The sequence below is a fragment of the Bubalus kerabau genome, chromosome 13, assembly GCF_029407905.1.
Source record: "Bubalus kerabau isolate K-KA32 ecotype Philippines breed swamp buffalo chromosome 13, PCC_UOA_SB_1v2, whole genome shotgun sequence".
Lineage (NCBI taxonomy): Eukaryota > Metazoa > Chordata > Mammalia > Artiodactyla > Bovidae > Bubalus > Bubalus kerabau.
This window is the reverse complement of record NC_073636.1, coordinates 2,713,633-2,740,078: the sequence shown is the minus strand read 5'-3', so window position 1 is coordinate 2,740,078 and position 26,446 is coordinate 2,713,633. Positions and strand designations below refer to the sequence as shown.

General features: G+C 41.0%; 1 protein-coding gene across 11 annotated transcripts in view; it reads right to left on the bottom strand.

Annotated features, from left to right (window-relative positions):
• The window catches only part of PLCB4 (phospholipase C beta 4), a 473,260-nt gene that overhangs the window by 197,531 nt on the left and 249,283 nt on the right, over positions 1-26,446 (bottom strand). The window contains exon 4 of one of the 11 annotated variants that reach the window (XM_055543373.1): positions 6,379-6,469. The exons of the other annotated variants lie outside the window; for them this stretch is intronic. The gene's annotated coding sequence lies outside the window, so the exon portion shown is untranslated. The remainder of the gene's footprint in view (positions 1-6,378; positions 6,470-26,446) is intronic. 11 annotated transcript variants of the gene reach the window in all.

Sequence of the window (26,446 nt, the reverse complement as noted above, 5' to 3'; positions counted from 1 at the left end):
AAGGAACACGGGAAGTGAAGGAGATTTACACAGAGGATGGGATGTGTAACTCGGTACCTTTTCCAGAGTAAACACCTTGAGCGGCTACTGGAAGGAGGCCAGCGGGCCTTTAAATAGTCTCATTGTTTCTCAGTTCTTATGCAACTGGGGAGGATTAGCTGTTACACTGGCTGTAGAGGAAAAACCTCCCTGGACTGCATGGAGAGGACTAGCGAGAAGGGGAGTCCCCAGGAGACTTTGTTTCTGAGCAAGTGGTACAAAGCTCCATCTAAAGAAGATGATGAGAGAATGAAAGCATCAGTGGGAAGGCCCACCAAGGGGTTCAGGCGGGCTTTGGGGACCCAGATACTCAGTAGGATGTGCCTGCCCTTCACCCAAGAAATGACCTCCTGTCCTCTTCTCCATTCAGCTGGGATGAACCAGGGGAGGAGAGCTGTGTCACATCTCAGATCTGCTGTCTGATCTCTTTGGCTAGACCTAGAGGGTGGTCTTCAAAAGTTATCAGACCACCTAGCCCAGGTATACTGGCTGGATTATGGAGTCACCTCTGTTCCTTTATGGCAGTTGGGTCAAAACTTGAGCAAATCATTTTTTGTTTCTGGAACTATGTCTCATGTTCTGGTAGAGAGCAGACAGGGGATGTCCACAAAATCAGGTATATTTAAGGAAGACCCTGGGTATGTCAGGCTGAATTGTGGCCCCTAAATGACTCCTATATCTCAGTCTCTGAAACCTATAAATGTTCTTATATGGCAAAGGAGGACTTTCCAGATGTGATTAAGTTAAGGATCTTAAGGATAGAGAGGTTCCCATGGATCGTCCATCTTCCCAGTGGGCCTGAAATGCTGTCATAAGTCCTGACAAAAGCGAAGCAGAGAGGGGTTCGACAGGGACAGAGTGGAGGCCCTGTGACCACGGAGCCAGAGACTGAGTGATGCAGCCGCAAGCCAAGGAGTGACGGCAGTCCCCAGGAGCTGGACAAGAGATGGATTTTCCCCTTCAGCCTACAGGGGGTGTGTCCTGCAGCACTTTGAGTTTAGACTTCTGGCCTCTAGAACTATGAAAGAATAAATTTCTGTGCTTTCAGCCACTAATTTGTGATAATTTTAACAGCAGCCCAAGGAAACAAGTACAGTGGGCCCACTGAAGCTGGGCATATTTCCTAAAAGGCTCACTTAGCAAATTGCCAAATCAGTCTGAGAAGGAGAAGACACTGCTCTGCCTTGAAGGGAAGAGCATTCAACATACATTTGTTCAAGTGAATCAAGGAAAGTAGCATAGAATATCATCTAGAAATGATTTCAGATAACTTCTGTTTTTCTATTCCAATGACCCTTTGAAAAGTACTTCCACAGGATATCTTTTTCCCCATGATCCAAATGCCCTTTAACAATTTTGCACCTCAACAATAAATACAAAACTTTAAATAAACCTTGCAGCTTCCCCCAAGTCACCCAAGACATTTTCCATTTTTGTGCTTCTATTTGTGAACAAATGAACTCATTTGTAAAAGCATCTGCTTGCACTTGATAACATATAGCTTTCAAGTAAACAAAAATGCACCATGGCTCAGTTACGGATTTTCTTAAGTGAAACTTTTATCTTTTACCTTCTACCTCCAATAAAAAAAGTTCCATAAAGAATTAATCCCTTCCCAATCCAACCATATGAAATGAAGTGAAGTGAAGTGAAGTGAAATGAAGTCGCTCAGTCGTGTCCAACTCTGCAGCCCCATGGACTGTAGCCTACCAGGCTCCTCTCTCCATGGGATTTTCCAGGCAAGAATACTGGAGTGGGTTGCCATTTCCTTCTCCAGGGGATCTTCCCAACCCGGGATTAGAACCTGGATCTCCCGCATTGTAGGCAGATGCTTTACCATCTGAGAAAGTCCTATCCAACCATGTAAATCCCATCAAACCAAATAAGCCATGGCCTTAAATGAACCCATGTTGACAACAATCAAGGTTGTTTTCCAGAACTCAAAAGGTTTCTTAGTTGAATCTATTAAGCATATTTCAATGTACTGTTCTTCAATCTTTAAATAAGGTAATCCTTTTATTTCTAAAAACAGATGGGCAGCTACAGCAGATGATTCAGAGCCTTTAATAAATGGCTTTACTTCAAGTAAGAATTTAATTTGACACTGATATATCGCATCATTAATGACAATTTCCCTATTTGCTAAAAATATCTCCGTTTTCATCAAGCCATTAAATAACCTTTTCAAAAGGCATATAAAGGGTGTAGAACTAAGAAAATGATAATAGGCAATGCTGTTGAGGGTTGGAGGTAAGAGAATTCTTGTATGGTTTAATGAAAAAACTTTTCATACATTTCTATAGGCTTGAAAATGTATACAAAATCTATGTACAAAAATACATTCTCCCTGTTCTGCTGTTTATGGGAGAAAAAAACTATCTTTATATGAGCAACAATAAGCAATTGGTTAAATATACAAGAGTATTTAAGTATTCTGTGTCCATTAAAAATAATGCTTTCAATGAATTGTTCTTTGCTGAACAAGAGTATATTTAGAAGAGCTTCCAAAAATATTCACAACTCTTGTTAAGCAAATACAAATGTTCTCAACATATCATTAAGCAAGCAAAAAAGCTGCTTACAAAATAGTTTGTAAGTATTATCCAAATTTTTATGTCTTATATTTTAATATATATTCCTCACACAAACAAAAAAAACACACACTTTAATAGCAGAAAAAGTCAAGCAAAATATACACCAAAATAAAAACAGTAGTTACATATTGTGGTGACTGAATTTTAGGTGATTTTTATATTCTTTGATACATTCTGTATTTTAAAATATTTAGAATGACTATAATTTGTATATTCAAGAATAATGTTCTTAAAAGTAAAGAGATGACATTAAAAAAATCTAATTTTTCTCACATAAGTCAATTTTTAAATAATGTCCGTATTTTCCACCAGAATTTCTGGCAAGAATAAATAGCAGGAAGAGACTAATAAATAAAGCTGTAAAACATTCTCCTTTTCCTTTCAAGATTTAGGATCTTTACTGCACATCAGGAGCCTCACACATACCAGTTGTACCTGATTCTGAGGAAGGAGTTACTTAATAATAATGACTGAAGCTTAGGCATTAGCTCTGGAACGACTATGGCACTTGTATCTGGAAATAAAGCAGATGATGGTGATACTGGGTTAGTCTTCAAGGAATTCTAAACTACAGTAACCTAAGGCCTTTACATCTATTAAATTCATCATAAAGATATGAAAACATAGAAGTAATTTCCAGGTATTTGTAAAAGACACAAATAGAATAGGAATAAGATACAAACAGCAAATATCCGCTTTGGTCTCTCTCTCTCCTGCCTCAACAATAGTCATACTTACAAGACAAATGTCACGTTCTTAAAATTTAATGATCACAAAATAAATGAAAAAATGTTAAAATGAATTGTCTTTCTCAATTTAATTAGGTGATATTGATATTTATAATTATAGCATAGGGTTCATTAAATCAGAACTTTACAAAACATATCTAAAAGATGCTTGTTTCGCTGGGATATTTAGGATTGACTTCATTTGAAGATAATGAATAGCTGTTAATATATAAATCCTTCTGTAATGACCAGGTTTTAAGGTAATAAGAATACGATGAAGTGTATAGTTTCCCAAGAAAAGAACTGATTTGTTTTAAAAGATTGTCTGTTGGTTGTTCACCTGCAGCAATTTCCTTGGAAACATCTGTTGGGTTCATACGCCAGCCCTCCAAGATCCTGTTGAATGTGTAAAGTGGCTGAAATTATGTTAAAAGTACTTGTTTATAACTGAGGTTCTCTGCCCTGAGAGTGTCTTGCTATTTACCTCTTCTCTTGTGTTTTCTCTGAAGGACTCAGCCACAGGCCCGGGTTTAGGAGCCAACGCTGGTGAAGGAAAACTCCATGGCAGAGGTTCAGAGCAGCAAGTGTGAGCCTTCAGAGGTGTCAGTTCCTCAATGTTTAGTAAGTCCTTGGCTTAACCATATTCTGTATGATCTTTCAGAAATATATCATGATTTTTGTGGCAGTGAATCATAGACATGTCTGCTAAAAAGATTTTGTTTGACAGGATGCAAGATAAATCAAGCTTTGTTTCCAGGCAAGAGGGAGATAAAATTTAACTGTTTTTTTCCTCCGACTTCATGGAACAGCACAACTGTCTTAGGAAGACTTTTTTGGTAAACCTATAAAAATTCTGCCAAGTAAAGGCATCTTATTTCTTTTATGCTTCTGATATAAAGTACCTCTGTTTTTACTGACTAAGGTAGTACAGCAAACAGCAGAAAGTATTTTATTACTACTGAGTATTTAAGATAAACAGAGTTAACCTCAAGAGCCCTGAGAAATACAGCAGTCAGTCTTGAGAAATAAGACAACTCGTCAAACCTGGGACATATGAAAATAAGTAACTGGATTCTCCACATCCCTACCAACCCTCTTTCAAGAGGAGAAGAATTTGTCCCTGTTTTCAAGACCAGAACTAATAAAATGTATGGTAGATGTGAACAGTCCACCATGAATAGACACCCCCTCCCCCCACCCACCCCAGTGGCAGGCATAAGCCATGAGCCATGACAAGGTTGGGGAGTGTTCAGCCTTTCTGTTTCACAACAAGGGTTCTGATGAGGTCTGAGGAAACAGGAAACAAAATGACAAGACGACAGATTAGGTACAGTTTTAGGGGGGGAGTCATAGTTCGATTACAGAAATGATTCTCTCTTGAATCGTGTTTCACAGTGTTTTTAATTGACCAGCTAAGACAAAAGTCTGGGGCTTTATCCTTGGAGAACCCAGGTGTAGAGTGGGAACTAAGATCGTGGAAGGCTTGGGTTGACCTCTCCTTCAGCCTTCGTTTCTTCCTAACTGGAACACCCTTTGAGCTGTTGATGGTAAGATTTGGATAGTCAAGGCGGGGACTCAAGTCCCCTGGGGACTCCAGCCAGGAGCATAAGGCAAAGATCAAAGGTGTTGCCCTAAGAGCTTGCCTTTGATCAGTGGTTCTCTAAGCATGGTAGCAGACATCATCTGGAATTTATTAGAAATGCAGAAATCTCAAGCCCCACCTAGATCTTTTGAATCAGAAAATCAGTTAGGAGGGCCAGGTGCAGAAATCCATGTGACCAGTGTATCCAAGTGACCAGGTGGTTCTGATATTAGCTAAAGTCTGAGAACAACTGCCTTGGGTCAAGTCTTCATCAAGAGAAAAAGGGCAAAAAAAGAAAAAGAAGGGGGAAAAGTTCTCTTCCTTTTTACCTATGGCCCAGGTCAGCTTACCAGGGAAAGAGACCAGCTAGGCATTTGGGACTTAAGCTCAAGTAAATAATACAGACAGTTCCTTTGTCTAGAATGCACACTTCTCTCAAGTTTTAAGGCCATGGAAAATCCAGGATATGGAGTTTCTGGGTCCTGGCATGTGCTTTCCAACCAAGAGCAGAAGTAGAAAAAAAAGACCTAAAATAGACGGGTAATTGCTCAACCATTTTTTCCAAGCCTCATCCTTCAGGGATAAGTCTGAATAAGCCTAACTTATTCAGAGGTGTCTTCAGAGTTAACCTCAAGAGCCCTGAGAAATACAGCAGTCAGTCTTGAGAAATAAGACAACTCGTCAAACCTGGGACATATGAAAATAAGTAACTGGATTCTCCACGTCCCTACCAACCCTCTTTCAAGAGGAGAAGAATTTGTCCCTGTTTCCAAGACCAGAACTAATAAAATGTATGGTAGAGGTGTCATGAAGAAAGCAAATAAAGGATGACGCTACTGAACAGTCAACACAGCGTCTGTTTAATCTACAATGTAGACACTGCAGTACTTACACGTAAGTTTAAGCACTTCCTTCTTTAGGCCCAAACCTTTATGGTCCCTGACAACAATGAAGTGATAATACTAACATTTCTCCTAAGAACTCAGAAAGAAAAAACTGGATAAAGATTAAGCCAGCAAACTCAGCCTTGAAAACGCCAATTTTTTTTTTTTAAAGCCACAATTAATAAAAGAGCTGACAAGAAAGATCATGTTTAAACATGAGGGTCTAGAAGAAATGCCTTTGGCTACATGAAAAAAACAGTGTCTCAAAAGATGTCTCCAAAAAGTGTCTCCAAAAGTGTCATTTCCCCCCTTCCATTCTTCTCTCTGGTTTCATCAGACTTGATTCATTGCCCCAGATACACTGAGCCTTTTGCATGTTTTTCCTTTCCTCTCATTCTTGAATCTCTCTCCTAAATTTGGTTAGTTCTGGTTATTCTTTAGGTGTCAGTAAAAGAAACTGGGTTAATGCCTTTTCTGTACTTTCACTGAAGCACTCTGTATGGTTCTCCTTGCAGACACACCATTCCACACTGGACAGAGCTGTTGTTTACCTGCGTCTTCACTGCAGGAGGAAAGCTGGGAAGGCCAGCCTTGTTTGCTGTTCTCTATAGTGTCCAGCATACAGGGGGCACTCAGTAAACACTGCATGAATAAAAGAATGAATATTTTATTCTGGGGACGAAGCTGAAGAACAACCAAGGCAGAGGACAACAAACTCTCTTCCTGTTACTCAAATGCACACATTGGTACCATTTTTGTGTATACCTGCTCTCCCCTCCAGGATCTTGAAATGCTGTTTTCACTCTCTTGTTCCCTTCTCATATCCTGCTCACCCCTGGTCCCCAGCCTGAGAACAAGCTTCCATATTCACCTGGTTCTACAGCCTGGTGGGGCCCAGCATGACTTCTGGGATGTACATCCCAATGCCCTGTCTGCTGGGCCCCATCCTTAGCTCGGACCTCTGACCACTGATTCCCTTTGAGGCCTGTTTAGATTGGCCTCTGGGTCATCCAACGTCGGACCACATTCTGGACAGGAACTCATGGTGTGTGGGTGTGTGGTTTTCTTATCCACAGAGGTGCCTTCTTTAGAGGGGGTCCCCCCTGGTTCATAAGGTCTCTCTGAAGCCCAGTCCTCAATACTTTGCTCTTCATTTGCCCTTGGACGGGTTCTGCCACAATTATTAGGCAAAACATTACCAACACGAATCACATGTGTCAAGGGAGAAGCAAGCTCTCTTTAGAGGCCTGGTTTTGCCTTAATTATCTGCATATTTCAAAGGAAAGATTTTTATTTTATCTTCACTTGAATAATCTATTGAATGTTGCCTCAGGCATGTGTATGGAATAAGTCTACAGACGGCAAGACAGGACTTCACAAAAAACAGGGAAATTTTTGGACTGGGAGCAGGCACATATTCAAGAGCCTGAAGAATCCTTTATTTTAAAAACGATTTTCTTTTTAAAATAAACATACACAGACAATGGGCTCAAATTTAATCAAAATTCCTGATAGTTAAACATTCTCCAAGTGATTTTATTAATAGGTCTTTGCTATTATTAGACAAGAGTCATAAGATGAGGATAAAGTATAAGGCCATGTATACTGGAACTGAGTCCAGACCATAAAAGGAGAAAATCAAATATTCCCCCCAGGTTGTGAGCTATGCTATGCTATGCTAAGTCACTTCAGTCGTGTCCGACTCTGTGTGACCCCATAGACGGTAGCCTACCAGGCTCCCCCGTCCCTGGGATTCTCCAGGCAAGAACACTGGAGTGGGTTGCCATTTCCTTCTCCAGGTTGTGAGCTAAAAGGTACCAAAAATTAACCAACTTTTATATGTTCATACACATAGAGGTACACACAACCTGAAAAACTCCTGTGGTCCAAGAGCTATAACTTAAACTTCAAATCTCAAATTAAGTTTTCTCCTTACTTATGTGTTCAAAACTATTCCACCTCCATTCTTCAAAAACTTAAACTAAGGCTAGAGATGAAACTAATAAAATAGAGATAGTGAGAAACAATTCATGAAATTTAAGGAGATTGACTTTATTTTTTTCTATTCCTGCAAATTCTTTCCAAAATCCTCAAACCTTGCCTCTTGGTTTTTTGTGGGGTTTTTTTGTGCAGTCTGAAAGCAGTCTGAAAAGCAACAGTACCACTGAAAAGTACAGTCTGAAAGCAAAAAGAAAAAAAAAGCAAAATCATTAATAACTTCAGTTCATTTTACAGAAAAAGAGTTAAAGGTTTTTGTTTTGCTTTTTCCCAAGTGCAGAATCATATAATTAAACGTTATTTCCGACGAGGCAGAAACTTACTGTGTGCATCGGTTTATGTGAAAATGCACACACACCAGAATCTGTGCCGTCTTCGGCTTTGTTCAACAGAGCAGCAGGACACAGAACGTCTCATTTTCATCACCACCATTTGCCTAAGAAACACCCGCACCGATGTTCACACAACTTGAAACAGGTCTTCTAAGGTGACATTAAAAAAGTGAATTTGAATGATCCAAAATTATGGCTGTATAAATAATTTGGCCACAGCCTAAAAAAGGGTCTGACTTTAATTATATATTACATTGTTTCCATAATGAATATTAAAATTAATATGACCTCTTCAGCTGACTGGAATGGAAACAGCAGAGACGGGTGACCTGGATTCCTTCCCAGCTCTGTCCAACTACTTGTGTGACCTTGAGGAAGCCCCTTCACTTCTTGGGGCCTTAATCCCTTTGTAGAAACTAGAGACCGAAACAATCATTTTTCTGATTCCTTCGAGCCTCAATGAGCAAGATTAAACATTATTTGGGCTCCATATGAATACAGATGTTACTTAAGCACCATACATGTCCTTCCTGAAATATTATTTTATTTCTTAAAATGAAAGCCACATTCAGATGGCTCCAAGTAACTTGAAAAACAATGCATTACTATTGTGCATTGAGGAGCAACTGACAGGGTAATGACATGGTGACATTTCTAGAACAGCTCTTCAGTATCAAAGCAGACTTTTAAGATGCCAAATGCCTGCGCAATTCTGGTAAGGTCAACGGCCTTCAGATAATTGTTTCTTTCATACCATGTGTGCTTTTGTGGGATTAAAGTGTGTCTGATTCCATTGCTTATATAGGAACTGAAAAACATCCCTCAGTCTAACAATGCCCAGAGGCAATGGGAAGGATATCAGAGGTCAGAGAAGTTGGATGTGAAGCAATTCCCAAGAGTTCATGTTGTATTTTATTTTAGTAAATGTCGCTAACTTCTAATTCAAGCCATATTGGCAGGCTGGGAAAAGAGAGACTAAACAGAGCTTTTGTAACTAAATTCCCTGCCTCTTGGTCAGACAAGCCCTTGGTTCCCCCGGTTGTCAGCACTAATGAGCAAAGTAACTGAAAACTGCTTGATCCCTGTGTCTGCAATCAATTATTTTGTTTCTTAAGGGGTAAAGTTTGACCCAGCATTTTCTGAAATGCTACACAAAACTGCATTTAAAAAAAGTTGTAAAGACAGAAGTCAGCGACCTGACTGGAAACGAGGAGGATGACACCCTCATTGGGCGAGAGAGGCGGACTCCTTGCATCACAAGAGACCAGCGCGGTTGCTGGCAGCACGCAGCTCCGATGGAGCGGCTGGAAGCTCACCCCGCCAACCCGCCAGGCTTCACTCAACTCTCACAGCCAGGGCACCAGCATCTACATAATGGCTTACATTTCACCAAGCATCTTCACAGCCTCTTTTTAGTGAGAAATCATAACCCAACTGCAAGATGCGCAAAGCAGAGCTTAGAAAGTCAAGCCTCCCTCATACGGGCTTCCCAGGGGGCGCTAGTGGTAAAGCCACCCTGCCAACGCGGGAGACTTAAGAGACGCAGGTTCGATCCCTAGGTGGGGAGGATCCCCTGGAGAAGGAAATGGCACCCCACACCAGTATTCTTGCCTAGAGAATCCCATGGACAGAGGAGCCTGGCAGGCTACAGTCCACATGGCTGCAAAAGTCAGATACGACTGAAGCAACTTAGCACAGCACATATGATGGTAGAACCAGAACTTACACCTTTTGACTTTAAACTCTTTCTGACCTTGGTTCTCATGATGAAAGTTCCTTAAATTCAGTAAAGACAATGAAGATATGGCCTCTGACCAAGATGAAGGAAAGGCATCTTTTCCTGGGATTGTAATTAAGTTGCTTTAATGAGAGGTAGTTAAACCAAAAATAAGGATTGTTTCCACAAAGGAGATGCCTAAGTCAAGACCACTATCCAACAGTTTCCTACTTAGAACTTAGCCAAGGACAGAGATCCTTGTTAGCACAGCTTCAAAAACAGTAAATAAAAATATTATTCAAAAGCAAAATGAATGTAAGTTTCTTTATTTTTTAATGCTCTCATAAAATAATTTTAACTCGAAAAAGAGCACTGTGTCTTTAATTCTTAGCTTTGCTTTTAGAGCAGTGTTCTAAATGCGATGAAGAAAACATTTTGATCAAGACATCAGGATCTAGTCACTGGGTACATGACATTTACTTGCATATGATGCTATTTCGGAATATTTGTGGTGGGCATTTTAACAAAATTAACGTGGTTGCCTATATTTAACTTGGATGAAATCATAAGTGTTGAAAGTAAGCCATTATATATATTTTTATTTTTATTCTGCCCTAATTGAAACCAACCTCCAAGGTAAAATGGGAGAGGAAATGGGATTCAATTATGATCATTACATAAATGATAAATTACATCAGGTTCTGTGTACAAAACACCTACTGTCACTAAATCAATTTTCATGTCCTGAAGTTTTAAAGAGAGAAAGGTTTACTATTAATGTATATTTTGACCACCTATATTAGAACCCCCCATGGCTAATTTTCCTTAAATAATGAAAAGATGCTCACCATTACTATTTCCCACCTATCGACTCAGTATAAATGCCTTAAAATATGGAATCTGCCCACTTATTCTGTCCAAAATGCCTTTTTGAGTAGTTGGACCCTATTAGTCTTCGAACTCAGTTGTCCTTATCTTGGTGCTGGTCTTTCTTAACTTCCCACCTTCATCCTATACTCTACTGATCCTCTTTTATTAATTAAAATTTTTTAATTTATTTTATATGGGAGTAGTTAGCTGATTAACAATGTTGTGTTAGTTCCAGTTCCACAACAAAGTGATTCAGTTATACATAAGTGAAGTCGCTCAGTCGTGTCCAACTCTTTGCGACCCTGTGGACTGTAACCTCCCAGGCTCCTCCATCCATGGGATTCTCCAGGCAAGAATACTGGCATGGGTTGCCATTGCCTTCTCCAGGAGATCTTCCAGACCCAGGGATTGAACCCGGGTATCCCGCCTTGCAGGCAGACGCTTTAATCTCTGAGCCACCAGGGACGTGTATCTATTCTTTATCAAGTTCTTTTCCCAATTAGGTTATTACATCACATTGGGCAGAGTTCCTTGTGCTATCCAGAAGGTCCCGTTGGTTATCCATTTTAAACATAGCAGTGGTAGCAGTGTGCACGTGACCCTCTTCCCAGTCTGCTTTGCTCATGCCATTGTCCTCCATCTGTTTTGCTCCCAGGAGCCTCCCCATCATGGCAGCCCTGTGCTGTCCCCACCCTTTCCTCCTCTCCAGGACTTCACTCCCTTTATCGGTGGCCTCCTAAGATAAGACCATAATTCCACTGCTCTTCTAGCTTCACTGTTACAAAATGACTGCCTGGAAGAATGGGTCAAGCTACCAAGATTCATGGAAAAGTGAGTAACACAAAGATCATGAAGGTTTTTTGCTGGGAGCCGGCATATTGCATATTGAGTGCATATTGCATATTGAGTGCAGCACTTTCCACAGCATCATCTTTCAGGATCTGGAATAGCTCAACTGGAATTCTATCACTGCCGGGAGCCAGCGTGAGGAGCTCCACCCATGACAAAGGTCATGAGGAAGGAGGCTCGGCATACGCAAAGGCGGGATCGAGCCTCAGGAGTCCCCCTGGAAATTCTCGAGCATCTACCCCCCAAAACCAGAGTCTGCCTACTTTCTGCTTTGTGCTTTCACCTACACCTATGACTTTGCGGGGGGCTGTCCCCCACTACCTCTCTCTGAAAAAAAAGTTAACTTACTGCTCCAGTTAATAAAGTTCCTGGGTGTGATAGTGTTTCAACCTACATATTCCTTTGGAAGTCCTCTAGCCTGCATGAATAGGTTTTTCCGGCCACATGTGATTGCTCAGAGCCTCCCAACTGTGAGAGGCATGAGATGTTCTAAACTGTCTAAATACAGATTCCTTTGAGCAGTTAAAAGATTGATTAGAAATTGTATTGGTGAAGGGATTTTCACTTGTTGGGCCAATGTTTGCTGCTAAGTCTCCATATCCCTTACCTGCTGTGTCCCTGGCAGTGTATTGATTAATATAATTGGTGTAAGTAGTAGCTTTAATGTTTGTAACCTGGGACCATTGAGTTAATTCTTTTTCTTGTTATATCCCACCACACCTTTGCTCTGTAGGAATGCAACTTTATCTAATGCTTTTGGAGGGTGGCTCCTGACCAATCACCTTTAGAGAAAAGTAAGTTTTCTGAAGAAAGGGTCTTAAAATGTTAACAGGCCTCCGCGCCAGAAGATGATGCAAATCACCTAAGCTTTTGCATATGATAAGTTTGCAGGAAGAAAGCCTGGCTTGCTGCATGACTCTACCCCTTCCCCCATTATCCTCTATGCATAACTTAAGGTATAAAAACTACTTTGGAAAATAAAGTGCGGGCCTTGTTCACCGAAACTTGGTCTCCCCATGTCGTTCTTTCTCTCACCTTCTGGCTGAATTATTCAGCCTCTCTTCTCCACTGAATTTCCTCACTGAGCTATCCTTATTCTATTACTCTTTATATCCTTAATTAATGTTTAATTAAGCAGTTGTTTCCTGATCCTCGCCAACGCCGTCCTCGCTTTGAATTCCCTGGATCCACCGGGGCTGGACGCCGGCAGTTTTTTTGTTGTTGTTTTTGTTTTTTCTTAAAAAAAAAAAAAAAAAAGTAGCCTTTTTATATGAAGAGCATCTGACCTCCTTTAAATTCCAACCTTAAAGAGCTAATGGTGAAGAGGTAATTGCTTATACTTTAATGCAGTCTCAGAGAGGACTTCAATTAAGGGATATAACCATTTGAGCAAACTCATCTGGATCCCACCAATGCTTGGAGTATTTTGTATATTTCTGTACCACAATTTTAGGAAGTATATCAACAACAGAGAGAGCTGGTGAAGGAAGTCATTCAATTTAAGCAACAAGTGATGAAAGAAAATTCCAGGCAATTCAGAGTTAATTTAAGCTTTTCTGTGCAGTGCTGCTGCTGCTACTAAGTCGCTTCAGTCGTATCCAACTCTGTGTGACCCCATACACGGCAGCCAACCAAGCTCCTCCATCCTTGGGATTCTCCAGGCAAGATACACTGGAGGGGGTTGCCAGTTCCTTCTCCAATGCATGCATGCATGCAAAGTCGCTTCAGCTGCATCCGACTCTGTGTGACCCATGGACAGCAGCCACAAGGCTGCTCTGTCCACGGGATTCTCTAAGCAAGAATACTGGAGTGGGTTGCCATTTCCTTCTCCAAAGCTTTTCTGTAACTGGGTGGAAACAGAGGTCAAGAACTGGTGAACTGAGTCCTACTGGTGGAGCTGTGATAGAACCGATTATGATTGAACTGCTCATCCAATACCCACTGCATCCTCTTTCTGACTCAGAGCATGTTTTGAAAATCACCCACGTGGAAGAAGGAGCAATTTAAACATTCTGTGTTCATTCAGAGGAAAACCTCTATATCAAAGATCAGTGGTCTCAGAAATGTCGATTTTAAATCAACCTCAGGAAAATAAGAATTATTTTACAATGAATTGAGCAGTTTCAGAGTAGATACTTCTAGTCACTCAAGTATTTAGTTGTTGCTCTGTTCTTGGAGGTTATAATGGGATTGTTGCACTGGATGAGATGAGATTAAATGTCCCTCTAATATTTTATTTTCAGAAAATAAAGTCGGGTTAGTCCCTATCACTATGGCACTGTCAAGTCACTCTCCAAATTCCTCTGACCCAAAGAAGTCTATTCACTGCAAGTTTGCAATGAAATGGTTTTTGGTGTTTATCCTGCACAAGACTATGGGTTAAAATCCAACTGATAAACAGATACACAGTGATTGATTGTTTGGGGAAATGTCCATCCAATTTTGCAATGCAAATGGTTTTGAAGCTAATAAAAGGCAAAACTTTCTACTCTTTAGAAGACATCATTTTGCCTTTGTTTTGTGGCCTTTAAAGAGATTCTTGCGTCAAGCCATCCAGGGGACCACAAAAAGCAGTTTTCCAAATAATGATTCATACTGGCTATACTTATTAAGATTTTTTTTTTTCCTACCCTAAACTAGAGCTGGCAAAAAATATGAAGTCAAGCTGTGAATTTCAGACTTTGGTCATTTTTGGTCATCTCTTTGCTAGTCTCTAGGAAATAAAGAGTTTCAATTTCAGGATATCAGTCAACACTTTAATTTTAGGAAGTTACAGTTATTTGGCCAAATATTCATCATTTTAATTTTATAAACTGAATACAGTATCCTCAGTCAACACATGTCAGGAGCCCTTGTACACTGCTTTACTGCTTAAAGTGACATGCCACTCCCAAATTGTATTTCTGATATTAAATAACTGAAACCTATGGGTAAAATTTTTTATCTTGCTAACTTCTTTTAACGACCTAGAAACTAATAGAATTATGAAGACAACAGGCACTTCAGCAGCAGTTAAATGACACTGGTACAAAGGGAAAACATGTCTTTGAAAATTCTGTGCTCTGTTCTCTATTTAAATTATGGAAATGACTGCTGTTTGGCTTAAGGGAAAGAAAAACACAAGTGATCTGAAGAAATGAGATATAAGACGAACCATGAAATACAGATAAACCACGCATACCCTTATTCAAGAAAGTTCTCATCCCTTCAGTTTATATCACACAGTAATTTTATTAAGGTTTTATGGAAAGGTCACTATTACATTTCTGTAATATTAAAATCTATCTTAGCGTACAGAAATCCCCCATGAGCCTGAAATATTAGTTCAAGACTAAGTTTATTAAGGTTTTGGCATGACTCAATATTAACTTTCTCCAAATATGACAACCATTTTCAAATCAGATAAGCAGTGGGATATAAAACAGAGGCTCATAAAAATAAAAGGAAAATGGCATCACTGCATATTAGTTCTTAGGGATTAACTTTAAATATACTCTAAAATTGGGAGGCAGTTTATCAAAACAGTTCATCCTGTACTGGCATTTTCATTTCACAAAGGATCAGAAAGAAACATGGTTAAGGTCTGTGTAGCATGCATCGAAGCAAACCAATATTTTTAAGATAAATTCTAATTCAACTGCCAATAATAATTTCAGCTTTACAATCCTTTCTGTCTCCTAATACCTTCATCTATGAGTTGAGTGATGATTCAACAGAGAAACGTCTGGTCTCTCTGTATGTGTGTCCTGCTGAATCTGCTATCTTAAGATTTCAAATTCACATATTCCAGGAAAGGTGTAAAGTTCATCTGATATTATCAATAGCAGAAGCCCATTATTTGGCAATGCGTGAAATGACTGTCATGTTTTTTTAAAAATAAAATCTTCATTGATAACAAATAGGTTGGAAAGTCACAATGTTCCCTGGTGAATGAAAAGCAAGTCCTGAAGTTTACAGAGCACTCATGTACAATCTTACCACATCCACATACTCATTCTTAGACTCATGGACTAGAAATTGAAGACTCGGCCTGACTTACATCCCTGAGCCCAGGAAGATGCCACAAAGGCCTCCTGAATAGATGACCAAAGAGATCCCAGGAAACGAAAAGTCTACATGGAGTTGCTGATGGTACAGGAAAATTCCCTCCTACTGGACCTCAGGGCCTCTTTTCCTTACTTAACTTTCTGGAGATTTTATTAGCTGATTTGGATCCTCTCTCCATGCAGCTGTGACTCATGATATCCTAGACATGGTCTTAGACTTTGACTCCCACTGCATATTGCATGTTGTTGTAAACTAGACCTCAGCAGGTCTAAATGTAATACCTCAAGATCTATTCCTAGTTCTCTGCATAGTATGTAGTATAGTGGGATTCCCTGGTGGCTCAGATGGTAAAGAGTCTGTCTGCAATGCGGGAGAACCGAGTTCAGACCCTGGGTCGGGAAGATCCCCTGGAGACGGAAATGGCAACCCACTTCAGTGTTCTTGCCTGGAAAATCCCATAGACAGAGGAGCCTAGCAGGCCACAGTCGAAGCTACAAAGAATTGGACATAACTGAGCATTCACGCCTGCACACGTAAATAAGTCTCTTCCACTGCAGCCATAATGACCTCCTCATATGCTAAATAAGAACACTTCTTCAGCAAAACGTTTACAAGAAAGTGTGAAGGCTTATAGGTGGAGACATAGTCCATATGTGTTTATGCTGCTAAGTCATTTCAGTCGCGTCCGACTCTGTGCGACCCCATAGACAGCAGCCCACGAGGCTCCCCTGTCCCTGGGATTCTCCAGGCAAGAACACTGGAGTGGGTTGCCATTTCCTACTCCAATGCATGAAAGTGAAAAGTGAAAGTGAAGTCGCTCAGTCGTGTCCGACTCTTAGCGACCCCGTGGACTGCAGCCCACCAGGCTCCTCTGTCCATGAGATTTTCCAGGCAAGAATACTGGGGTGGGTTGCCATTGCCTTGTCTCTCTCAGGGCTTTTGGATATGCCAGTCCCTCAGTTCAGACTGTTCCTCCCTAAACACTTGTCAATTGCTGTTCACATGTCACCGTACTTGAGAGGCCCCGCCTGGCTACTCATCACAAAATGGCTTACCACAATCACTAAGATTTCTTTCCTCACCTGTTCTATTTCCCAACCTAAAGCACATCAATATTTGATATCTAACATTTTATATACTTTTTAATGTTTGTTTTGTATGTCCCTCCACCAAAGTAGCAGCTTTATGTATTTTTGTTTTCTGCTGTGCCTCTGTCATATAAAACATGTGTGCTACAACTTGATGTTCAGTATACACTGTGTGGGGTGAATGTCAGCCTCCCTTTCTGACTTCTCTGCAATGGAGGAAATGACAGAGGAATCCACACTTGACCATGGTCTGGCATGTTGATGACTTGAGAGAAAATGAAATAGAACATTAACATTAACAAAGGGAAAACACTTGGGCACTGGGTCAAATATCATCTTCTTCTTCTTCCCCAAGGGATTATCTATCAGTTATAGCATCATGTCCCTGGTAGACTAGACACTGTCTTGGATTTGACAGTTGATAAGGCACACTAAGGAACTTAAATCCTGCAGTGTAAAAGAGGTTGGTAGATAACACAAGCGCTATAGCATTTTACAGAAAATCAGAGACAGCTGAGATGACGTTCATTGGAAGGCCTGATGCTGAAGCTGAAACTCCAATACTTTGGCCATCTGATGCAAAGAGCTGACTCATTTGAAAAGCCTCTGATGCTTGGAAAAATTGAGGGCAGGAGAAGGGGATGACAGAGGATGAGATGGTTGGATGGCATCACCGACTCAATGGACATGGGTTAGGGTGGACTCCGGGAGTTGGTCATGGACAGGGAGGCCTGGCGTGCTGCGGTTCATGGGGTCGCAAAGAGTTGGACATGACTAAGCGACTGAACTGAACTGAGATGACCTATACCCAGGGGAGACAAGGGCAGGGAGGCTTACTGCAGAGAACACTGAGAACAGGGTATAAAGATATTTATTAAGTGTAATGGGTCCAGGGGACCCCAGCACTTGGAAATGGGACACGTAATGTTTGAAAGGTTGGAAGACTATATGGGACCAATGAGCAGGTCATCATTTTGCTTGTGAAAACATAAACCACTCTCCACAACCTTCCTGCCTCTGTCAATTCCATAGCTATCAGGAGACCCACTTCCAACCACTGAGAGGCTAAAGATGGAACTCACATGTCTTTGAATATGACTCTCAAAGGCCTAAATGAATTTTGTTGAGAGTAAATCAAATAAAGCAAAACTCTGTCATTTGAGACACATAACCATTCAGAAGGCTTTATTTCCCATCGTTCTTTGTATGCACCCTCACTGGGTGCCAGGGAACCAGTTCCAGCAGACACTCTCACTGAAGAGGTGGGCTGTCCCCTCTGGGTTGAACCTTCTCCAGGCACTGTAGATAACCTACACAAAGAGCCACAGAGTCCTTCCCTGCCTGTATTGTGCCCCTTTGCCTTGTGACCCTGGAGCTTCTCCATCAAGATGGAAAGATTAGAGAGTTCCCTCATGGCCTAGGTTAGGATTCTGGGCTGTGGTCTTGGTTCAATCCCCTGGTCTGGGAACTGAGATCCCACAAGCTGTGCAGCACAGCCAAAAAAAAGTGGAAAAACTATTTATCCACATAGATCTTGGATATGGGTTTGGGCATGTGGGTTGCTCTAATGCAAGTCAGATACAAGAAAATACTTGCATATTAGGGTTTCCTTTCTTTTTTCTCTTTGGAACCCTAAGACCACCATGTTAGAAAGATTAAGAAAGATGAGATACCACAAAGTAAGAAGCTTCCATCACCTCAACCATCTGAGGCCACAAATCCCAAATGAGGAAACCTGCCCAACCACACACATTGAATTATGAGAAATAAAATGACTGTTTTTTAAACCCATAAAAATTCAGGGTGGTTTGTTACCCAGCAAAAACTAACCGATATACCTGATAAACAAAGGTGAATAGGATAAAAGTTTTCTATATGACTCTAGTGGTCAGTGGGCATTCTGATTAAGTTACAATAAAGACGCTATTAAATAGGACTAAGGATATCCAGGGAAGAATAAAGGCAGTAATCAGAAATTAGAAAAGCAATCCAGGGCATGAGTATGAGCACAACAACATTAAAGTCAACTCTCTGTGACTATTTAACAAAAGGACTTAAAACTATAACGTTACTTTTCTGGATGACACTAATCATTATGAACACAACTTGTCCACTCGATTGTGAGCAACATGCCACAGAAAGGTCTGTTTCTTATTCAGCTTTGAATCTCCCCCACCTGCTTCTCTAAAGCAAGTGCCTAGCAAAGCAACTGGTATTTTCATAGGTGATTAGAGAACCTTTGAAGAAGGAGTGAATAAAAGGAGGAGGAAAGAAATGACTGGGTGATTAGCCATGTGATAACAAAGTTCCATATTCCTTTTGATGTCAGGCTTTGCTTACTACAAAATTGTTTTTATTTATGGCTCCAATTCTGTTCAGAAGAATAAGTACGGCAAAGGTTCTGTGATAAATATGAATCAGGAAGGCTCTGAGTGAGGGCATCTGGATTTCATAACAACATTTTATGGCAGGGATTGTGCAACAGCCATTTCACAACACAACTATATTTTTCACTCCTGGATATTTTACTTTCTGTTTAACTCAGATGGCCAACATTGTTTATAAATTTACATATAGATAAAGTAGTCATGTAATATTGATTGAAATTTTAGAATGTGTTTAATGCATCAATACCCACTTATCCCCCAGTGAAACTAAATGGAAGGGAAGTACTGCCATCTGACCATAAACAGAGTTTCTGGGAACCTAAAATTGAACTCATTCCCAATTTAATTTCACAAGATCATTCAGCTCCACATTTCAAACTAAAGATAGATTTTAATATAAGAACCTACACCTGTAGAACAAAGATGGTGATAAAATATCATATGATAAACATAAGAGTAAAGCACCTTAGAATTCAGTTGTGTTTATGTATTTATTTAGTCTCACAGTTCAGGTGAATTACTTTGAAACTCTCCCAGTCTGGAGTGTTTTCATATCATCCTTTTAATCCAATATACCATGAATTATTTTGAATGTACTAATAATGCGCCTAGTCCTCTAGACCTGGCTCACAGTAAGAACAACAGTGTTCCAAATTTCATTTTATATGCATCGTATCACTTGCATAATAACTAACATTATTTTTATATTTTAACATATATTTAAATTATAGTCCTATTTTAAGTATTCAATTTTATTTCCCATACTGTATTCGAAAATGTTTTCTCACATCTAATCTATATAAGTACCCTATGTCATAGCTGCCATTATTTTGTGTGTTTTGCAGATAGGTCCAAAATCACAAAGCTATTAAATGATGGAGCCAAGATTTGAATAAAGACAGCCTCATCTCAGAGTTAGCACATTTTAAAGAAATTCTGCTTTCTCTCAAGAAATTAATAAAATGGTTCTTCTAAAAAGTGAAGTTCCTAAGAAAGTTTGAAGCATGATTTAAGATAGGAAATTATTTCCAGAGAAACTTCCAAAACAGCATTTATTATGTAAAATGTGGTATGACTCTTTTTTTTTTTCTTTTGTCTCATGGAGCAGATGTTTCTTTGCTCTAGGCTAACAGTCTCCTTCCTGTCTCCTTCCTCTGCTGAACCATGACAGGAGTAGGCCTCCAGGCGCTGTTACTATGAACACACATTCAGTGTATGGAACCACATTGCTGCTTCACTGCTGTCTACTGGGATTTACGATGGACTTAATAGCTGAATTGACTGCAGTGTGCTCCATGAGAACCTGTGTCCCCCTCCAATTCAATTACCTCCGTTTAGAGTGAACAGTCATAAAGGAAAGATGAGACCGAAGATAAGAAGGACCCATGAAAAGCAGGCCAGGCTTACAGCAAACAATGAAACAGTCATAAACACGGGTATGAAACAACAGTCACAATCCAAGCAAGGCAGGTATGAGCTTCCTCCTCAGGTTTCTTCCTAAAGAAAATGCTTTGCTGGTGGCTAACTCCAACTAACAGGTGATGAGAACCCACTGAATTCAGGACTGACTTCCACCTTCCCTCCTGCCTATTCCGTATTTCAGGTCAAAGAGGGTGAGCAGAGCATCTCTGTCCTTTCACTGGTCTTCCTGCTTCCTCTTCTCAACTTGGAAATCCAATGGTTTGATCCTTTCCTAACATACAAACTCCCCTGGGAAATGGGAGGAGTCACCAAACAGCTTTGAGCCTGACAGTCCATGAGTCTCCTTCCTGGGAGTCAGAAGGTCAGCGGCTCACTCAGGCCAGACTTCTCAGGACACGAACTTCAACAGCTAATCAGTCTTCAGCCCCAGAACCTCAAGTCACAGGGCTGAGTTTTGTGTACCAAGTCTCTGGGTTCCTTCTGCTCTTGGCAACTGAACAGGTCAGTTCCCACCCCACCTCAGTGAAGTGTCTTGGCCTTAACGTCTGCAAAATACAAAGCAGCCGGTCTGTTTATAGTGGAGAGCACGGGACACCAGAGACCTCCAACAGTAAGGCGGGGTAAAGTCAGCTGTGACAAAGCCAAGTGATGGAACAGCACAAGGCCATTCAATGTGACAGTTTCCAAGAGCTTTTTCATAACACAAGTAAATGCTGGTATTATTTAAAATGAAAAGGTAGAAGGTAAGGCATGATTTCAACTATTCACAAAGACGTACAGAAACTAAATGCAAAAGACTTGAAGGAAAATATTCAAATGTTAGCCAGTGGCCTCAATTAGGTGAAGGTTTCTTGTGGAGTTTTTCTTTTCATAATTTTATGTACTTTAAGAATTTTTTAGATGATTTTATCTTACTTGGATTTTTAAAATAGTCCAATCTCCAAAACAGATTATCAACATAATGACGAGCTCTGGAAGGTGCTTAGTAAGTCAATCATTAACAGCTCTCAAGTACTTCTCATATCTCAAAGTTCAGGTTTATTTCTTGCTAGTCCCTCTTCTCTGTACCTTCCTTTCTATTGTTCTCTCTGCCTTAATGAACCCACACCCCACCTTATAATCCAATCTATCCGGTGAAGTCTGGCTCAAATGTCACTTCCCCCTCAAAGTTTTCTCTAGTTCTCTCTTCCCTTGAACCACACAGCACTTCACATGTACTTCTCTAAGGCAATGAACCTTTCCATCTGCCATTATCAGTATTTCAAGCTTAGGTTCAGGCCTAAAAGAAACCTTAGATGCATGGAAAATTCAATTTATCTTTGCAGACTCCATACAAAATCTTACACATCAGATGAATCAATTCTTGCAGATAAAGGAATACAGATGAAATATACAGGAAAAAGAATAAATTAGAAAGTGAAGCTTTAATTTTGCGATCTGTCCTTAGACAGTTTCCCATTCTCCAGCCAAATGCCACAACCTAAATTTTGGTGTGCACGATCTCATAAGGTTATTAACCATCTTGTTTAATCTTGTCATTCAGCCTACAAAATATCTGTGTTACTAAAATGCAGCCACCAAGGAAGAAATACAACGTGTGCATGTGTGTGCTAAGTTGCTTCGGTTGTGTCTAACCCTTTGTGACCCTATGGACTGTAGCCCACCAGGTCCTCTGTCCATGGGATTCTCCAGGCAAGCATCCTGGAGTGAGTTGCCATGCCCTCCTCCACGGGATCTTCCAGACCCACGTCTCTTACGTCTCCTGCAGTGGCATGTGGGTTCTTTACCACTAGCACCACCTGGGAAGCCCCAGAAAATACAATACCACTTTTAATAAACTACTAGATGGGGAATTCCAGGAGGGCAGGACCTGTGACTCTCATTTGGGGTCCTCCTTGTACATGGTTTAAGTTCTCAATACACGTTTGTTAAATAAATGATGACAAAGGAATGAGTGAAAGAACTCATTTCATGAATGAGCTGAGTGGCTGTAGTCATGGCCCATGTAGACAATGTGAGTTTGCATGCCAGCTTTCATTGGAAACCTACAGCCGTTACTGTATTAGATGACATATTTCTGTGAGCTGTGAGATCTTGGCAGCTTCCTCAGGCTCAATGCCCAGAGTAATATCTACATGATAAGTCCTCATTAGGATGGTATTAAATAAATGCATGCCGAGGCCTAAGCTCAGTGCCCGGCAATAGGTACGGCATGTAAGTTGAGCAAAGAGTAAGCTACAAGTAGATTTCCCTGGTGGCTCAGGGGTAGAGAATCCACCTGCAATGCAGGAGACACAGGAGACGCTGGCTCAATCCCTGGGTCAGGAAGATCCTCTGGAGGAGGGCATGGCAACCCACTCCAGTATTCTTGCCTGGAGAAGCCCATGGACAGAGGAGCCTGGCAGGTTACAGTCCATAGGGTGGCAAAGAGTCAGACACAACTGAAGGGACTCAGCACGCAAGCTATGAATGTGAAGAGAGAGCCTTTTGGAGTAACCATGGGTGAATTAGTAAGCACATTTATTTGCTCAAACTTTTCCTGAAATGCAATTTTGGAAGTTTATAAATAAAGAAATTTTCTATGCTCCCCTTGAGTCAAACTACTTGAAAACTTAAGACAGCTGTTTCCAGATGTCCCATGTGAGCCATGTACACTCTTATGCCCAACGCTGTTCCTATAAATCATATCCTGCCTGGAAATCTTGCCAATGGAACATCAATACCAATTCTTTTTCAATTTGGCTGTAATGAAATATACTAGTCTGAGAATGGCAGACACCTTCCTTGATTTACAGAGCACCTAAGTTTATCAGGAGAAGGTCACTGACAGGTATCAAGGCCTAACTGTCTGCAAGCCACCTCTCCTGCCCACCATGAATTAACCGATAGAGCTGTCATCAGGAGACTCCATGCAGCTAGAGTTCTTCTTGCTCTGACCGTAAGCAAGTTACTGTTCTCTGTGTCCAAATCTCTAAGAAAGATGGAAATATTTGTTCTGAGTGGCCTTTGATATTTAATTGAATAAAAATGGCCTAAAGTTCCCCTCTAAGGCAACAGGCACGCAGTGGTGGCTGTATGCAGTTGGACTAGAGCAGTGGGACTAGTCTTTTTTTTTTTTTTTTAAACTTTACATAATTGTATTAGTTTTGCCAAATATCAAAATGAATCCTGACTTGTTGTTTTATGGAAAAATCACATACACAGAGTACAATGATCAAGACTGAAAAACTTCTGGAAAAAAGTTTTATTTTATTGTTTCAAAGCAGTAATGCCTGCCTGCATGTCGGTTTAGCCATGTACTTCGGGCTTCACTCCCCCTGCATATAGAAAAGGTGTCTGGTCATCCGTCCTGGCATTTAGGGCCTTTGCATGCTTATCTCCCTTCCCTCCTCCTCTGTGGTGACCGGCAACATAAGGAAATGATTATCATAAGACTCACAAGAGAAAGGCTCTCACCACAAGGAAGAACCTCCCTGACGCTCATCAACCATTAACAATGCAGCAATCAGCGGGCATGTTTAACAGCTGATACAGTAGGGACTGAACTACCCTGGGAAATGGGAATCAGGGGTCAGGTGGTCTGAGAATTTGTGACTTCAACCTGCTTGGGCCCTAACTGTAAACAGGAGCAGGGAGACCAGGGATGCAGTACTCCTACACTCTGAGGAAAGAAAGCAAAGCTGCTCTTTTCAGAAAATCAAATGGTTGTTCTCTTTTCCTCTGTTTTGTTCAGTCCTGTTTGGCTTATCTATGGAAACAGCTCATGCTGTTCAAAAATTGAGCTGAGCGATCATCCAATATTATGTTGCTGTGTCATTCTTTCTAGGTTAAACATGTTTACTCAACATACAGGTTGAAATTTTACTCAACTGGTTATATCCTGTGACAGAGGAAACCCACTTCTTCTGAGGCAGATGAAAGAACAGTCAGATGGCAGAATTGGGTGGAGAAGTTGACCTGCAGGAGCCCAGGCTTTTCCTTGCATCCAGATCAGCCGGGAAGCCTCTTGGAATGACTGGATATTCAGCAGGTCTGGAGTGGAGACGGAAATCGAGTCTTTTAGACAAGCTCCCTGGTGATCCTGATGCTGCCGGCCCATGGACCATATTTTGAGAAGCACAGAATTAACTGAGATTTGAATCTTGCTCTCTAGAATTGCTTCCTATCAAAGGACTCGACTGGGACAGAGAATGAAATGAGAGATAGCATAGGTAGCATGAAGGGAGGAAAGATCAGGATCCAGAAAGAAAGAACACGGAGTCAGGCAGGGCTGCCAGCTGTGCTGTACGCTCGCCACATGGCCTTGGCTCCTCCCCGGGTCTCAATTCCTTGCTCTGTAAAATGAGACAAATGATCCCTCTCTCACAAAGCATTTGTTGTTGTTCAGTCGCTCAGTTGTGTCCGACTCTTTGCAACTCTGGACTGCAGCACGCCAGGCTTCTCTGTCCTTCACTATCTCCCCGAGTTTGCTGAAACTCATGTCTATTGAGTCGGTGGTGCCATCCAACCATCTCATCCTCTGTCATCTCCTTCTCCTCCCGCCTTCGGTCTTTCCCAGCATCTGGGTCTTTTCCAGTGAGTCAGTTCTTCACATCAGGTTGCCAAAGTATTGGAGCTTCAGCGTCAGCGTCAGTCCTTCCAATGAATATTCAGGGTTGATTTCCTTTAGGATTGACTGGCTGGATCTCCTTGCAGTCCAAGGGACTGTGAAGAGTCTTCTCCAGCACCACAGTTCAAAAGCATCAATTCTTCAGCGCTTAAGGACACAAAATATAAATGTGTACACAAAGACTTGATTCTAACAGGAACCTGTGATCTATTATTGGTTCCAGACAAATCTATTATTGGTTCCACCAAATCCGTGCCTTCCACCTCTTTGAGGATCCACACTGGCTACACCCATCTGCCTCCACTGCACCAGGCAGAATTCTGTAACTTAGTCCTGGCCTGTGAGTGTGTTAGTGATGTGTGTCATAACTAGGCATGTCCATGAAATCCTCTCCAACACACTTATTCCTCTCTGCAGTTGGCCCCCTTGAGGTGTACCACGTCATCCTTTGGGGATGGTAATGATGCCCGAGCTCTCAGTAGCCTGGATCCCTGAACACCTGAATAGAGTGGCAGCCCCACCACCCTCCACAGCCCAGTACTGCCAGATAAGCCAAAATAAGCGTGTGCCACATCTGAGCCGTGATCTATCTGCAGCTCTCTCTGGTACAGCAGCTAGCTTACCTATGCAATTTCTCTTTTCCTTCCCTCCTCCCTCTCCCAACATTCCTACTGTGTTGTCCCCTGAAACAGCCCCACATGCAACTTAAAGGATACTGTATTGATTGAAAAATAAATTCTGAAATCGGAAAAGCTAGGCCCAAATTTATTTCCATCCCTTGTACAACATTAAAAAGTGTGCCTAGCTAATCTTCCCAAACTCATTTCCCTCCTCTAGGGAAAGTCACATGAGAAAGTGCCTGTAAAGCAGTTAGCTCCTTACCTGGGCAGATTAAACACTGCATCAACAGCTTAGCTTTCTTTGAAGTCTAGTCTCATATGAATATGGTCCCATTTGATAATGTGCCCATTTCCTCCCCCGCACTGGCGATGCCGTCTCACTAGAGATGTCATAAAGCATTGTTCCTGTGCTTGTCAGTGTCGCATATGGTACAATTCTAAAGAGCTTCCATTGCATTCAAAGAATCCCAAGCTGGAAAAAGTTTTTCAAGCATCTTAACCATGGTTGTATCATTTTTTCACTTGAATGGACTAATATTAATATTGCAAAAGCTAAAAGGGAGAAGGAGGAAATGGACCAAATAATTACCACCAATTTTTTTTAATATAAATTTATTTATTTTAATTGGAGGCCAATTACTTTACAATATTGTATTGGTTTTGCCATACACTGACATGAA